This window comes from Gymnoscopelus braueri (assembly GCF_963280865.1).
Source record: "Gymnoscopelus braueri genome assembly, chromosome: 1".
NCBI lineage: Eukaryota > Metazoa > Chordata > Actinopteri > Myctophiformes > Myctophidae > Gymnoscopelus > Gymnoscopelus braueri.
Window position 1 is genome coordinate 47,983,914 of NC_137603.1, and position 16,887 is coordinate 48,000,800.

At 41.3% G+C, this 16,887-nt stretch overlaps 2 pseudogenes across 2 annotated transcripts in view; both read left to right on the plus strand.

Moving 5' to 3' along the window:
• Nucleotides 1–1,097: 1,097 nt before the first annotated feature.
• Nucleotides 1,098–16,887, plus strand: part of LOC308088817 (general transcription factor 3C polypeptide 3-like) — a 115,202-nt pseudogene continuing 99,412 nt past the window's right edge. Inside the window, exons 1-2 of the transcript in view lie at nucleotides 1,098–1,190; nucleotides 1,843–1,939. The product of the transcript in view is annotated as a general transcription factor 3C polypeptide 3-like (transcript). The remainder of the gene's footprint in view (nucleotides 1,191–1,842; nucleotides 1,940–16,887) is intronic.
• LOC308081677 (general transcription factor 3C polypeptide 3-like) lies at nucleotides 2,188–11,851 on the plus strand (annotated as a pseudogene). The gene is made up of 13 exons: nucleotides 2,188–2,198; nucleotides 2,571–2,919; nucleotides 3,327–3,366; nucleotides 3,633–3,725; nucleotides 4,050–4,241; nucleotides 4,498–4,663; nucleotides 5,312–5,456; nucleotides 5,959–6,124; nucleotides 6,292–6,392; nucleotides 7,368–7,531; nucleotides 8,847–9,049; nucleotides 10,365–10,466; nucleotides 11,762–11,851. The product of its transcript is annotated as a general transcription factor 3C polypeptide 3-like (transcript).

Genomic DNA, 16,887 nt, shown 5'->3' on the forward strand with positions numbered 1-16,887 from the left:
GCTGTTAAAATGAGTATAAATACTAATACTTTCCACCACTGGCACTGGCACTGTTTACAACTTTTGTGTAATGTACTGCAAATGAATATCCATGTGTTTTAGGATATCATCGGTGTGTATACAATTGGTAAATGTCTTTAGATTTGACACCGTATTTTGCACAGTCACAACAATTCAATTTGACTATGTCCATGCCTCTACACCAGAGGTCTTCAACATGGGGTCCGGGACCCCTAGGGGGTCCTCAGAGTTACTACAGGGGGGGGCCACCAAATTTTTCTGTGATTTTTTTTTTTACATTAACCACTTGAACCCCAGAATCCCTTTTCTGAGGAGAACTTTTGCCAAAATTAGCAGATCTACAAGCTCACAACGCCTTGTGCTGTGAGCTTAGAGGCTTAGTGTAGAGGAAAAAAGAGCAGACTGAGTACAGAGTGAAAGGTCAGGTTTACTAAGTATTGAGGGTTTAAGTGGTTAAATGTCTGAAAATACACATTAACATCAATCCAACACTGATGATAGTGCTGTCAAACAAGTCTATGAAACCATCAGTGAAATCTATGAAAAGGTTTAATCTGCAACACTATTTCACAGTATGGGGTCCCTGCCTGCTTCATCTCTCTCTCAGCCGAGGGGTCCTTGGCTGAGACACAGACACTACACAGTAATAGTAGTTTATTATGTACCTTGTCGCTAGTCACCACTAGATGTCAGCACCTCACCTCATGTTGATCACAGCGAACCATCTAAGCCTGAAGTAGTTGGAGGTCACATGGTTCTGTTGTAGTTCTTCTTCAAAGTGGCTCCGACAGTTTGTTGTCAAACCATGGGGCTTTATTATAAATCAGCAGTCTCATAGATGTATGCATTGTGCATTATTCTTATGCGTTTCTACCGTCGTGTGTAAGGTAGGCCGTTGCTGCTAGCTACGTGCACTGCCGTGAGGCTACGTTTATTGGTTGTATTGGTAATAGTGTAAGCTATAATATGCTGTGGTGCTGCGGCCGAAGCTACAATAGTTAGATTAATTCTATCTCTCAGAAGTGAAGCTTTCTTGAGAAGTAGCAGAGACCTCGGTCTGCTGGGGATTAATCATCATGTCTGGGTTCAGCGCTGAACTCATACACTACCTGGAAGGAAGAATCACGTTCGAGGAGTTCGACAAAAGGAGAGAAGAACGAGAGACTAAGGTACAGTATGATATAATAACTGTGTATCATGATAGTACAGTCAGTTTGATCTAGATTGTGTACGCCATGAAGTACGGTATGATGTACCATGAAGAAGGTATAGTGTGGTAATACAGAGTTGTATGTGTGTGGAAAGTCTGGTGACTCCAGGTTAATAGATCAGTGGTTGTCGAACTTTTGTTGAAGGACCCCCAAATTGAAGAGCCAGAAGAGACGATATATGTTAGAAATTTTCAAAATCTTCCAAACATTTTCAAAAATGTTCAAAAATAGCAGATCTACAAGCTCGCAGCGTGGCATGAAGTGACGCGCTGTCTGTGAGCTTGTATATCTGCTATTTTTGAATAGCCAACGTATAAATCGATAAAGTGGTTAAAATGGTTGTGATGCTGTATCAACACATTTTCTTGGAGACCCCCTGGACCCCTGGGGGTCCCATGCCCCACTTTTAGAACCACTGGTATAGATGTGTCCCCACATCTCTCTCTCTCTCTCTCTCTCTCTCTCTCTCTCTCTCTCTCTCTCTCTCTCTCTCTCTCTCTCTCTCTCTCAGATGCGATTACTGAATTGTAAAGTATTGTTTCATAAGCACATTGCACTTAACATTTTGTGATTAATTCTCCATCAAGTCTGTCTCTCTCTCTGGTTGCAGGAATCAAAAAGACAGTCTTCAGGTAATGACAATGGGGAGGATGGGGAGGAGGCTGACGCTCAACCGACAACCTCTGGCCAAAGCCTTGGGCAAACAGGTAACCAGTCCAGCTGGGTTTTTTGTATTTTGTGTATATTTGTTTCTTTAGAGGGCAGTGACTACTTTAGTAGTAGTTGAAGGTCCAGGTCAGCAGGGGGACATTGGCCGTCCCGATAACGAGACTGAAGCTCAGGGGTGATAGTGCCTTTGCTGTCGCAGCCCCTAAACTATGGAATAGCATTCCCTTCGCTGTTAGAAAACCCTTCTATATTCACAAGCCTTTGAATGAATTGGCACTATCCTATGATGTTAAGAAGGTTTGCCGGGCTTCTTATGTGTTACTACTGTTTGACTACTATGTCTGTGTGTTGTTTTGTTATTGACTGTTCTCTTTTGCTGTTTGTTCTGACCTGTAAAGCACTTTGGTACAATGCAAGTTGTTTTTAAATATTGTGTGTGTGTGTGTGTGTGTGTGTGTGTGTGTGTGTGTGTGTGTGTGTGTGTGTGTGTGTGTGTGTGTGTGTGTGTGTGTGTGTGTGTGTGTGTGTCATTATGCAACTTAAAAAACATCTCCTCTCCGATATTATTTTCTCTTCGCTTCTCTGTTCTCATTACCTCTTCCCTATCATTATTTTCATTTCTCTCCGTATTCTTCTCTTCTCTAATCTTCTCCTGTGCTCTTTCTCTAGGTACTGTAACGTGGAGGAGGGAGTCAGCCCTGTGGTCCAGCAGGCCTTCGCCTCCATGTTGGAAGACAGAATACAGCAGCCATCTTCTTCGGAAGAGGAAGAGGAGGAGGACGCCAACAACGAGTCAGACTCTATGAGCTACGTTGATGATGAAAAAGATGAGGACTATAAGGAGAAGGAGGTGGTGTGTAGGGCGAAGAGGCCAGGTGGGAGAAGCAGGAGGAAGAAGAAGGACAAAGACGAGGATGAGGAGGTGTCCGAGAAGGAGGAGGGGGCCGAGAAGCCGAGCGTAGGGGATGTGTTCGCCTTGGAGATGGAGCTGAACCGTGAGAACAGGAAGATGATGAAGGTGAGGGGGAGGAGGAGAGTGGATGTTGTTGGGGAGGTTAAGTATGCAGCACGCTCTTGCTTTTCATGATTTGTGTTGTGTCTGTGTACAGTGTTAACAGTTTTCTGAGGGTCATGATTCGATATTAAGTCATAGTAAAGAAACGACATCGAGTGATAGTTCACAGAGACGAGAATCACGCAATTTTTTTGAACTCATGCAATGAGTGTGTGTATGTTTTTTTTTTATTGATTGAATACTTAATTAACAGTTTGCAAAAGGTACAGAGGTAAGGATAACACAAAACGCCCTGAGGGCTTGTTTCCATTGTGGTCCTATGTATTCAAGTCATCAAGTACAATGTGTGTGTGTGTGTGTGTGTGTGTGTGTGTGTGTGTGTGTGTGTGTGTGTGTGCGTGTCCGCCCAGGAGCGTCGTCACCGCAGCAAGCTGCCCCGGGCTCTGCGGGGCCGGATGGCAGGGGCGGACTTAAGGATCTGGAGGCCCCAGGCGAACGGTAGTATGAGACCCCCTCCACAGATTATTTTTTAACAGAATAAATGTAATTTCCAGTATTCTGGTGCATTTTGGGAGTTTGATACTTTTATCAGACTTTACTAACATGGGATCCATTAAAAAGCTAAAAGTAGGGCTACAGAAATGTATTATATTTTTTTCATGAGGCCCCCTAACTCTTGAGGCCCCAGGCGGTCGCCTAACCTTGCCTCTCTTAAGTCCGCCACTGCCTGATGGGTGAAGCCAACATCCGCTATGCCCGAGGAGAGAAGGACGATGCCATCGTGATGTGCATGGAGATTATCAGACAGGGTAAGGAACTGTGTGTGTGAGTGAGATGTGATTCTAAATAGCTAGCATTCCCACATATTCCTTTTCCCTCTCCCTTGTAGGCCTGTCACAATTATTACATAATCGCCTAATCGCAATTATTTTTGCATAATCCTTGCCAAAAAAAATGTGTATACGTTTTCAAACATATTTCAGAAATAGCAGGAATAGCAGATCTACAAGCTTACAACACGTGTTGTAAGCTTGTAGATCAGCCTTTTGCGCTGTGTTCATTTAAATAGATAAGATAAAAAGCTGCCAAATCAGCTGCCAGATTAATATCTCCCCTAACGCTTCCTCCTTCAGCTCCTCTGGCCTACGAGCCCTTCTCCACCCTGGCCATGATCTATGAAGACAACGAGGACGTGGACAAGGCGCTGCAGTTTGGGCTGATCGCAGCTCACCTCAACCCCTCCGACTGCGAGGAGTGGGTCAAACTGGCGGAGATGTCTCTGGAGCAAGGCAACACGCGGCAGGCTGTGCTTTGCTACGGCAAGGGTAGGTCACAGGCACGTGCACACTTAAAAAGGAGTAGTCCCCTTGAATTTAAGGCGTCATGGGGTGTGTAATTGACAGAAAATAAGTCACTTTTTGGGGGGAACTACTCCTTTATGCCTGAAAATAGCAGCTCTACAAGCTTACAACTGCAACACGTTGTGAGCAAGTAGATTGGCTAATTTTGGCATGGGACACCATCTTACGACTAAATGTTAGTTGCTCATATTGTCATTTCAATCTCTCCACCCCCCGACAGCCATCAAGTACGACCCCACCAACGTGCGCTTCCTGTGGGAGCGCTCCAACCTCTACATGCAGCTAGGAGAGCACAAGCAGTGCATGGACGGCTACCGCCGCATCCTGTCGCTGTTGCCGATGGAGAGCGGACAAGACTTCATCCAGCTGTCCAAAGACATGGCCAAGTGAGGAGCGACACGTACACATGTTTTAGAACACTGTCTCCCCAAACAGTGGGCCGGGAAGGAGACCCATGTTTTGCTCGCGGACCAAATTTTATGGGTTGCGAGTAAATATCCCCTTTCTTCTCGTTTCCTACATAAAAAAAATATATACATATATTATTTCAAAAGATTTCAAAAAGTTTAAACAAAAAACGTCACAACTTTTCATCAATTAAAAACAATTCCAAAATGTTTCCAAAAAGTATTTCATAAATAAAATTTAAAAAATGGAATTTCCGTAAATAAATGTAAAAAAAATGTTTAAGAAGTAGTGAAAATAGCAGATCCACAAGCTCGCAACACGGCACGAAGCGACGCGTTGTGAGTTTGTAGATCTGCTATTTTCTCTAGTTTGGGTCCCGGGCAAACGTCTAATTTCTCTTTTGGGTCTTGAGCTAAAAAGTTTGGGAACCACTGTTTTAGAATACCCAGAAGTGCCGTATTGGTGTCATTTTGAAGACATCAAAAGGTATCACTTGTTCAGCTGTCATTATTTAACTTCAGCTTCAGGGATTCCCTGGTGTATCAAGCATTTAGTTGCACGTGACACATTTTCAAGATGTTCTGGGAGTTGAATCCTGTGTGTCTGTCTGCACACATGCACAAGAGTTACTATGAGAGTAATGATCTGCCGTCGGCACTGGGCGTGATGGACGAGGCCCTGGGCAGACACCCTGACCTCATCACCGATGAGCTCACCAACATGGCCGCCGAGCTGTTCATTGCCAACCACCAACACAGCAAGGCCATGCAGGTAACACCTTATGTGTGTGTGTGTGTGTGTGTGTGTGTGTGTGTGTGTGTGTATGTGGGTGACAGAGAAGCAAACTGGAATGTTCATCCGAATATTCAAATATTTAGCTTCTGCATGCAAATATAATAAAACATATAAAACAACTAAATAATACAAAAAGTAACCTTCAAAAGAAGGGACCGCACCCTCCTCAAATGCAGGCTGACTTGCGTTTTTGATGCAGTGATGCACAATGCGTTTCGCTTGATGCTTCCTCAGGTGATAGCAAAACGTGTTGTGCATCACTGCATCAATAAAGCAAGTCATCCTACATTTGAGGAGTGTGCGGTCCCTTCTTTTGAAGGTTACTTTTTGTAAATTGTTCTTGCATTGAACCGCACGTCCTGTTGGGAGATGTCTAGAGACGTGCGCGAGTGTTCTATTGTATATAAAAAACTACTACTTGGAAAATTGCTTGAGCATGTATACTTGAAGTGTCTGAAATTATGTGTGTTTTCCCTAGATCCTGGTCCAGTTCTGTGGTATAGTCTTGGTGAGGGATGAAAGTACAGCAGACACATCAGTGCAGATGGAGCAGATGAGTATGAAGGAGGAGGAGGAGAAGGACAAGGAGAAGGAGGCCACGGAGCCAACGACAGAAGAAGAAGTGGTAAAAGAAGAGTTTCTTGGTGAGTGGCCCTCAGTGTATATACAGTTCAAGTTATCTGTGCTATAACTCCAGCAACGTGCGAAGCAACCGCCTTGGGGTTGGGATTGCATTTGTAGTTTTCTTCAATTCAAAATAAACATTAACTGGACACACTGTTGGTATGAAAATATATATACCGATCTCCAGGTGAAATAATGGAGGTGGAGATACCAGACACTGTGCCGGTGGACATCAGGGCCAAACTAATGGTCTGTCTAATACACAAGCAGATCTTCAAACCCCTGGAAGTAAGTCTGTGAATGAATGAATGAATGAATGAATGAATGAATGAATGAATGAATGAATGAAAGAAATAATTAATTCTTATTTTCATGGATTGTCCCAAGACTCATTCCTAATGGTATTATAAGACACCAAAAACATAATTTAACAAATTTGACAAAACTCTCAATAATTGAAAGCTGCACGATAAGCACAATTTAGACAAAGAAAATTACACAAGAGCCAGTATAATATCATATCGAATTATGTTCTCTTTGTTCGCTTATCCCAAATGCAAATGCAAATACCTTTTGTTCAAAAAGCCATTGAAGTCTCTCTGCATCACTGACTATCAAATCTGAGGTTTGACACTTTAAAAATAATTTCTGATGCAACTCATGGTATGACGGACTGAATACAAAGTGAAACTTCTTCTCAATTTGAGTGATATCACAATAGTTAAATACAAAATAGTCCGGCTTTTCACCTGACAAAATGTTCATTCTTAACCAGTAACCACTACATAACATGTATTGAAGTGTTCGTGGTTAGCACCACACTCTTCCCTACTCACCCTATTAATTCACACCGTTGCACACACACACACACACACACACACACAATATATTGAAAGTTCAGTTCAGGTTATTTCACAACAGTTCAGTTCAAGCACAACGCATTAAACACAGTTCCCAGGTAATCCAAGGCCACAACACTGTTTCCTGATTAATGTGCAAGGTACCATTTGTGTAAAACCCCTCTGCTCTATTTTTATTGTACAGTTTTTAGTTTGGTTAATTTATTTGACTACATGACATGTCATTGTTTGCCCTTGTCTAAGCATGTAACATTGATAAGATACATAACAAGACTAGTAGTAACTGCATCCCCAGCTAGTAGACATTCTAAGTGACTAGCCTGGCTGGCTACTGGCAAAAAGTAAAATCTAAGCATAGTGTGCCTGTATCTGTATTTATACTTGTGTCTAATCCTCCTCATAGGCACTGCTGACAGAGTTAATGGAGCAGAGTCCAGAGGAGGTAGGAGACCTGTATCTGGACGTAGCTGAAGCTTATCTGGAGGTATACCTCAGCCCTGCCACTCCTCTCTGCCCTGGTCACATCTGTCAAATACAACCTGGCTGTGGTCTGGCTTAGACACGCTGGTAGGACACACACGGACACACACACACACACACACACACACACACACACACAATCACATCATTGCTGTCGGGCAGAAACCTCCTATGTGTTTTTCCGTAAATTAACGCCCTACTTGATTATACTGTACTACAGCGTCACTCAAAAGTAGCAGATCCAAACGTGGCTCGAAGCGATGCATTTTGAGCTTGTCGATCTACTATTTTCAAATTTGAATCCTAAAAAGTAAAGTTTTGGACATATGACACCCGACAGATGATATAGCGGTACAACATGATATGAATTTGTTAATTCGTAGTTAATTCTACTACATGAGTTAAAGGTATCATGACATTCATGTTTACACCACATTCAGAGTCTTTGTCCTGGTCCTTCAAACGTGTACAAAAAGTTTTAACTGAAAATTCCACTCCAGTGATTCACTGTAGGTGTTTTTGTCTCACATTTCTAAAGCCTTTTCAACTGCAATGAAAAAAGAAATCTTTGCCTGCGGGTGTCGCTGGTGAGGGATTTTGCCTGTCAATCATCGCCTCTGCTCCGCCCCCCCCCCCAAAGGAAAGGATAGGGGAGGGGAGGGGCGAGGAGGAGAGTGGGAGGGATTAATCGACTGTGACCTCACTGTCGAAGGGCCAAGCTCAGATTACTTTTCAGCCTAATTATTCAGAAAACCCCAGACCACAGAAAATCCACTGAATGTTCAAAGTTCAGATTTTTTGGGTGTAATTGAGGTCATAAAACACAAAAAAATATATATAAAAAGTGAAAATGAATGTCATCGAACCTTTAAGTACTGTATGTGGAGCTTGAAAATGCCTTGACAACCACACAGCGCTGTGTCAGTCAGTAGAAATCATCAGAAACACGAAATCAACAGATATGAAACTGAAACATCTCTCCCTCTTTCCCACAGTGTTCAAACAATATTACACAGCTGAACACAGGCAGGGCAACGGAGATCACTGCAGGCAGTAATGGACCTGTTTATTGCTGGAGATTTTGAGCCTGTTGAGTCTACTTTCTAATGATTTATGAGGAAATATAAATAGGGAGGAAAAAATGCATTCTTGGATATAAATGTGAGGGGGTCTATTTAATAATTGGAAAGTGAAATATATGTAGTAAACTTCTGGTTGCATCAAGGGATTGTCACCATGCAAGACAGAGCTCTGCAGTACATGCATTGACTCCGCACAGCATGGTGTGCAGAAAACGTAGAACTGTGGCTATGATGCACGTCTAGATGGATTGATAGACCCATGTAAAGACGAAAAGACAAAAAGAAAAACAAAACTGATCTCCCTCTCTCTCTCTTCCCAGAGTGTTAGAAGGCGTTAGGTCAAATTGAGAACGCAGCAGAGAGCTACAACAAGGTCGTGCAGATGGCCCCCCAGCACCTTGAAGCCCGTCTCTGCCTGTCTACGCTGCAGCAGCACCTGGGGCGTCCAGAAATGGCTCTGAAGGCTCTGGAACCCATGTATGACCCTGACACACTGGCCCAGGACTCCTCCGCCACTCAGCAGGTAACTTTCCTGCAATCACAAAAAATCCCTTTAAACATTTAATCCTCCATCACACATGCACACTCCCTTGTCACATGACCCCAAGCACACTCTCTGCCTTGTATATAATAACATAATATCCATTTGTAACCATGTAAACAAATCAATCAGTAAATCAAGATCAGTCAATCTAAATCTTTTTTGTAGAGTTTTTCAAACTCGGGTAATGCAGCAAGGCAAGGCAATTTTATTTGTATTGCACATTTCAACAACAAGGCAATTCAATGTGCTTTACACATCAAGCAAAGGAAACACAATAATAACACTATAAAATGACATTAGGATGCATAAAACAAAAGTAGAAATGAATAGATACCGTTATAGTGCAGAGTAGAAAAGAAAAGAGAAAAAATAAATAATAACTCAATCAAAGGCAGCAGCAAACAGAAAGTTGTCTTTAGTTGTTTTTTAAAAGAAATAAGAGGGGCAGCAGACCTGCAGTTTTCTGCCTCATTTGACTGCACTACACCCATTTCACCAGTAGATGACAATCATGTTTACAGCTTGTTTTAATTCAAGCTTTGAGTAATGAACCCATTCTCAATACAATTGGCTGAAAAGGTTCAGAGGTTCAGAAAACCTCAGTTTGCCCATCACTGACACTACATCAGTGCATTAGAAGTTCTGTAAATGTGTTCGTTATGTGAAACAACACAGCAATGTGCTGACTTCTAAAGAAAATCAGAAAATCATCATCTACTTGTAGAAACTTGAATCCTGCTGGATTACCTATCCAGCAGGATTCAAGTTTCTACAAGTAGATGATGATTTTCAGATTTTCTTTAGAAATCCAACACAGTGGAAATTCTCTCTGCATTCATTTTTGTAAAGGTTGCGTGATTGTAATTCAAAGCAGGAATTGGTTTGACAAGTCTAGATGAAAATATACCGTGGGAAAAAATATCTCAAACGCATATCAGCCGGAGATGCAGAGAATTCTGAGGTGCTTATCACCTGAAAGTCTGAATATTTTCAAAATAATTTGAAATCTGGTAATTATACCAAAATTTAAAATACTAATTATACTACTGAATGAAAACAAATATGATAAAAACTACAAAATCTAACTATATATTTTACTTCCTGATACCTGCAGGCACCCTTGATTTGTGGTATGTATACATTGACTCGAGTAGGAATGAACTATTATTTGACATGGGCTATCTGTACTGTAGGCCTACTTTGACTTTAGAAAATGGAATGAGTTTCATTCGTCATGGAGTATCCATACTTTGACTGAGGTGATGTGGTTGTGTTACTCTTTCCACCACTGCAGGAGTTGAAGCTGCTACTTCAACGCTCCACTCTGCTGCAGACTCAGGGCAAAATACAGGAGAACATAGACACCATGCTCACCATGCTGGCCATGCTGCTGAAGGTAACGCACAAGCACAGCATCTCAACCACACTAGTATCTCTAAAACTCTTGGGTACATGTAGTGCACATTATTGTTGGAAGTCCTTAATATGAACATTTTAATATATATTTTGGTGGTGAACACTTTCTCTCTATAGCTATTAAAAGTAGCCATTTTCTTGTCTGTTTCCTCTTATGCTCGCTCTCCTTGTCTAACATCTATACTGCCATATGCAACATATCGTCATTCCTGTATTAATGCTTTAATGAAATAGACCCCTAAGGATTATTGCGAACGCGGAAGGAGGCGTGGCGAAGCCACACACACACACTGTCAATGTTCTCTCCCCATCACGGTGAAATAACACGGATTACAAGTCCGTAAATACACAACACACACACACACACACACACACACACACACACACACACACACACACACACACACACACACGCACACACACAATGTCAATGTTCTCTCCCCATCACGGTGAAATAACACGGATTACAAGTCCGTAAATACACAATATTTTCGAGCTGCGTTCGCTTCCAGCGTTCGTGCGTCTTACTTGTTATAAATTGTTATGTTTACTGCTATGGTAAACCAAGCCAATTTAATCCAACAAAAGCAGACGCCTGAGGTGTTTATTGTTGTCCATTTCAGCACTTTGGCGGACAATTTAACTGTGCTGAGTGTTCTCTCTGGCCATGTTAACAAGTTAACAGCCTATTTATTTATATATAATAGCTAGTTCAAATCGTGAGTTTGTTGTTTGTCTGGACTCTCAGTGAGTCTGGTTCATATGTGTCTGTGTGTGGAGGTCAGGTGAGCGTTTATATGGGTGCTTTAACGATGCGCTCTCAACAATGACAATGACTGCGCGGTGGGTCCTCGGTCCGCTAGGGGCCGCGGGCCGGACCAGTCCGGCGCCGCTCTTACTCACGGATGTCAGCTACGGCCCCCCTGCGGACCCCCGCAGTTTCATACCGCACAGTAGTTTATTAGTGTAGGCTACACACTCTTTTTGTGTACAGTTGGGTGGCCCTTAAAAGGACCGTTGTTGTGGGAGATGTAACTCCAAGCCAAGGTCACTGCAGTGACAGACTCCTTCCTCCAACTCTTCCTCCTCCTCCTCCTCCTCCTCCTACGCCACTATCATGGAGAGGTATTGTTGGATTTGGAGCAACTGTAGCTGCAACCGATCAGTCCGTTCAAGGAACTCCTGATGGTCCTCTCTCCTCCTCTCCCTCCTCTCCTCCCTCCTCTGTCTCCTCCTCTCCCTCTTCTCTCTCCTCATCTTCCTCCTCATCAGCAGGTAGTGGTGAAGAGAAACGGCCGTGTCCTCCATGATGTAGGAAGGGTAGGCGCTCAACTGACGGTGGACAATCGGTTCAACCATCTCTGATGCAAAGGAATCCTCTTTCAGCTCAGGAACGATAACGACGCTGAGCGGTAACCGCTGCGCTTTTATACAGGTGCATATGCAAATTAGGTGCGCGACTCCCATGATATGATTGGCTGACAGAAGATGCATAAATCCTTAGCGTTTAAATTGCAGTCAGCCAATCAGGATATGATGGCGAGTCGCGTCGTATCGTGATTGGATGACTGACTGCCGACGGGATAGATGCTTTTTTCATTAAAACAAGAGTAAACCATGTTCTTGTTTTGTTTTAATATTAGAAGAAGGCGAACTTAGAGTTGAATATATCAATACATTTTTACAAATGGATACCCAGATTGTAGCATTAATTTGCTAATGCTAACATTCAAATGGATTCAGTTTTAAACAGAACCTTTCTATGATATAGAAAGGTTTCTTGTTTGTAATCATTAGTGGACGTGCCTGCATGATCCCTGGGGTAAAAGTTCATATTCACACAGTTATTATAATGTTATTATGTTATTTAATAACCCGCGCCACCAACGCAATGCAAGCATCTGTCCATTAAATATCAGTTCTGCTAGCTCTGCAGTGAATCGGTGATACAGTGAACTTTTGTGACAAAATATGTGACCATATTGTGGACTTGCATACCCACTAGCCCACTGGACTAGCCCACTGCTCACAAAACTTTGGCAGGTTATTTAAGTAAAAGTATCAGTACTGGAATGTAGAAAAAATACTCTGTTAAGTAAAAGTCTGGAATTCAAAGTTTACTTGAGCATAAGTGTAAAAGTATTGGTACCAAAATGTACTTAAAGTACCAAAAGTAAAAAGTACACATTATGCAGAAAAAGTACACATTATCCCATTTCACAAGTTTTAAAATGTATTAAAAAATCTTTTAAAATAGCAGATCTACAAGCTCACAATGCATCGATTCGCGATGCATTGAAGTGGTCTGAAGTAGTCAATGTATGTTTTGTAATAATAATCAAGATATACAAAGTAACTGAAGTTTTTAAATTATTCATAGTGGAGTAAATAGTACAATATTTTGTCTGCAGATCCTTAGTTACTGTAGGTTATTTGAGAAGAACAAAACACCCTTCAAAAATAAAGATGTATGTAAGCAGTATCATGATTCATGATGCAGACTTTATTGCTGATGAGTTACCTTTTAAAGTTTGATTATAAAAGTTGAATTACATTCTACAGAGAGGGATGTTGTAAAGCACATTATAATCATCACATTTTGAATGACAGTCTACTTTGTACTTTGTTAATGTGGTAGCTACGTTTGCACTTGTTGGTGGGGCAATTAGAGACAAGTGCATGATGTTGAAATGTGAACCTTCTAATAGCAGATCTGGTGTCTGACTTATTTGAACCAAATAACTGATCTGGTTTCATGTTTCAATTTTAGTGGAATTTCTGAATGGAAGGAAACACCTTTTGGATGAAGAAGAGATGACACCCTCAAGGGCCAAGGCTAACGGTAGGCAGGACTTCTTTTTGTTTTATCATTAACCATTTTAAACCCTCGTTGACTGGAGTCCCCCATGGCCCCCTCCTTTTTTCCCCTCTACACCAAATCTCTTACCAGAAAATAGCCGATCTACAAGCTCACAACACACAGTTCAGAATTCACTTTAAACTTAAAAAGGCCCTCATCACTTCCCCCATCCGGGCGAACTGTAATTTTGTTCCTTCTCTCACAGATCCATCCTATCAGCTTTGGTATAGGAGGGGAATTAAGTGTGTGAAGGACCTCTTTAAAGAGGGACACTTCATTTCTTTTGAGCAGTTGAAGAGGGATTTTGATATTCCACAATCGAGCTTCTTTAAATATCTACAAGTACGCAGTTTTATCATAAGCAGTGTTGGAAAGTAACTAAAGTAATATGTAACTTAAAGTAATATTATTACTTTTTCCCAGTAACTAGTAACGTAACTAATTACTTTCATGTTTTGAGTAATATTATTACCTTTACTTTTTTTCAAAAAGTAACTTATTACTTTTTTTCACGAGCCTTGGTGGTACTCTGGGTTTGAGTGTGTTTATTTGATCCTGTGTTGTTTTTGGTCAATTGATATAATGGTAGACTGGTTGGGATCCAGTTGCTATGCAGGCTGCTTGCTGATCCGGTCGGAGCGGATACGGAAACGTTGCGCACTTGTCTATGTGTGAATTATCAGCTGCGGAAGGGCGGCACAGCAGGCTTCTCCTTGTCATTGTTGATATAATCGCCATTTCAGATGTGAGCAATAGGCTATTAGGCAAGTCACCAGCAGCATATTGCCCATTGCTGCCCAATGCCCACTTAACTGTAGGCCTAGACTAGTACATAGGCTGCTAGGAAGTGGAACACACTTTTGTTTTTTTTCCCTGATATTTTGTTTTGTGTCCTGAATGATGCACTAAATATCAGTCAGACAGAATGATTGTTTTGAAGTTTACATTACCTAAATTTTCTTCTACATCCACGATGATATGTGTTGATATGGGAGCCTTTTTATTTTATTAGAATACATTTGTTTACAAAGAAATTAAGCACTTTATCAAGAGGTTTTTTGTTTAATTGGTTGCTATCAGATAAAAGGTTTTTGCGTCCACCAGCATATTGTTTTGTTTTGTTTTCCTGATATGTTGTTTTGTGTCCTGAATGATGCACTAAATATCAGTCAGTCAGAAGAATGATTGTTTTGTTGAAGTTTACATTTCCTACACACCCACCACGAACCATGATGATATGTGTTGCTATGGGAGCCTTTTTATTCTATTAGAATTACTTTTGTTGAAGGTTCCGGTTTGGCTGTTGACGAGAACGGTCATGCACATGTGAGCTCCGACGGTTTGCCTCACAGTTACTTCAAAATGTTATCATTTGTTTAAAAAACCTCAACTAACAGAACAATAGTTGGATTATTTCGTCGGTCGGTGCATGGAAACTTACAACCTCAGAAGCAAAAAGGCTACTTTGTCGGAGGATTCTAACGACGCCACATCGTGCCAAACAATGGCGGTCGGAGGTGGACCCCTAACGTTAGAGACGGTGTTGAAAGCGATACGTGAGTGCAAAGATGATTTGTCTAAACAGATTGATGCCAAAACATCCAACATTCAATCGGCTCTCAAGGCGATTGAGAACTCTCTATCAACTTTATCAGACCAAGTTGGAGCAATGGAAGTACGCGTGTCTGCTAATGAAGACAACATGGCGGACGTTCTTCTCCGACTCGAAAAGGCTGAGAAGCAGTTGGGAGACGCGGAAGGCAAATTGAATGATTATGAGGACAGGAGTAGACGAAATAACGTGGTTTTGTTTAATATACCAGAAAATGCTGAAGGTCGGGATGCTACTGCATTCCTAGAACGCATTATACCACAGGTCCTCAACCCTATCGTCTTTGAAACCCCGTTTATCGTTGAACGCTGCCATCGCCTCGGTAAACCCATTGAGAACAAGACCAGGCCACTGATAGCAAGAATCCTCAACTTCAAGCACAGAGAAAAGATGCTCCACCGATCCAGAGAGATGAAAGAAGTCTTCCTCGACAAAAGAAGAATATATCTCCACCCTGACTGCAGCGCCGAGACGCGACGCAAAAAGAATGCCTACAAAGCGGTAAAACAGCTGCTGTTGGATAAAAACATCACTGACTATCGCCTACATCATCCAGCAAAATTGCGTGTCGCCCACGGTGGAGCTGTGAAATGGTTCAACACACCGGAAGAAGTGGAGGACTTCTTGAAGACCTTGGATTAAAACTTTTTTTTTATTAGGATCATTTTTCAACAGGTTAAACCTAGCGGACATTATGGCAGGACAGCCACGGAACTATTCTTCCTGAAAAAGGAGTGGGAGTAAGTCATATAACTACCTTTACAATGTCTTTTCCCTGATATAGATATGTTTGACTTTTTTTAGTTGACTTACATTACACGTAGAGGGGGATCTACCTTGTTACAATTGGATTTTACAAGGACTATTTTTTGTTTATATTTCGGATCACCACTTCTGTATTCTCTCCTTTTTTTTCATCTTTATATACTGGCTCTGCCTGATCTATTGTTTATTTTTTATTATTGCTCCACCGCTAGGTTATTTGTTTTGCCTTTTTTTTCTGTTACAAAAGCTCCCTAACATGGTGAATTTGATGTTTCTTTTATTGAACTCTGGCTCGAATTTAACTTTTCAAATATCAGATATCTTCAAATGTTGATCTGTAGTTTTTGTTTTGTTGGGGAGGGGGGGAATAATTTTGACCGATGTTGTGATTTACTACGAATGACGTTATTAGTGATGATGCCTCCATCTACATCAAACCTGACATCCTTATAGGCACTCCAGTTATTGAATTAACATAGTAGAAACCCATTTGGACTACTTTTTCTTATAGTATAATATTTGATTTTAGAATTGATAAGTTTTAAAAAAAATAACTGGGGTGTCTAGACTTATTATTTTGTTTAAATATGCTTGGCCTACCATCTTGCCCATACTCCTCACTCCTTTAATTTATATAATTGAATTTTGCTGTTGCTCATATCGGTTAGGCTATAAAGTATATGCATACTTCTACATATTTTTTATTTTTGCTAAGTTAAATTATTTTGGGGACTATTTTGACTTCTGATGTGCTTTGTATAGATTTAGCAGGGAGCAGAGAGAGGGGGCGGGATTGGAATGCTAAGAATGTCTACAGGCTACACGGGGATGTTGCTAGACTGCAGTGTCAGAATTGACCTGTTTTTTTTTTTTTGTGGTTAATTGGCGCCATCGTCAGGCGAGGTGTGGATATGACTTTTTCAAAAAAAAAACAAAATAATGGGATTTCTTTTCTTCTCTCAGAGCTGCAGGATGGAGGCTTCAATTCACTACTTTATTTCACTACTTTATTTCAAATCTTTTTATTTTTGTTCTGTATTGAGGTTGGTATTTAGAGAGATGAATAGTAACTGTGAGGGCAACCTTACACTAGGTAAGAGTAGCCCATCTAATGTTTGTTTTTCTGTTTTTCTGTTTTCTTGGGGATATTTCATGGGCTCCTGG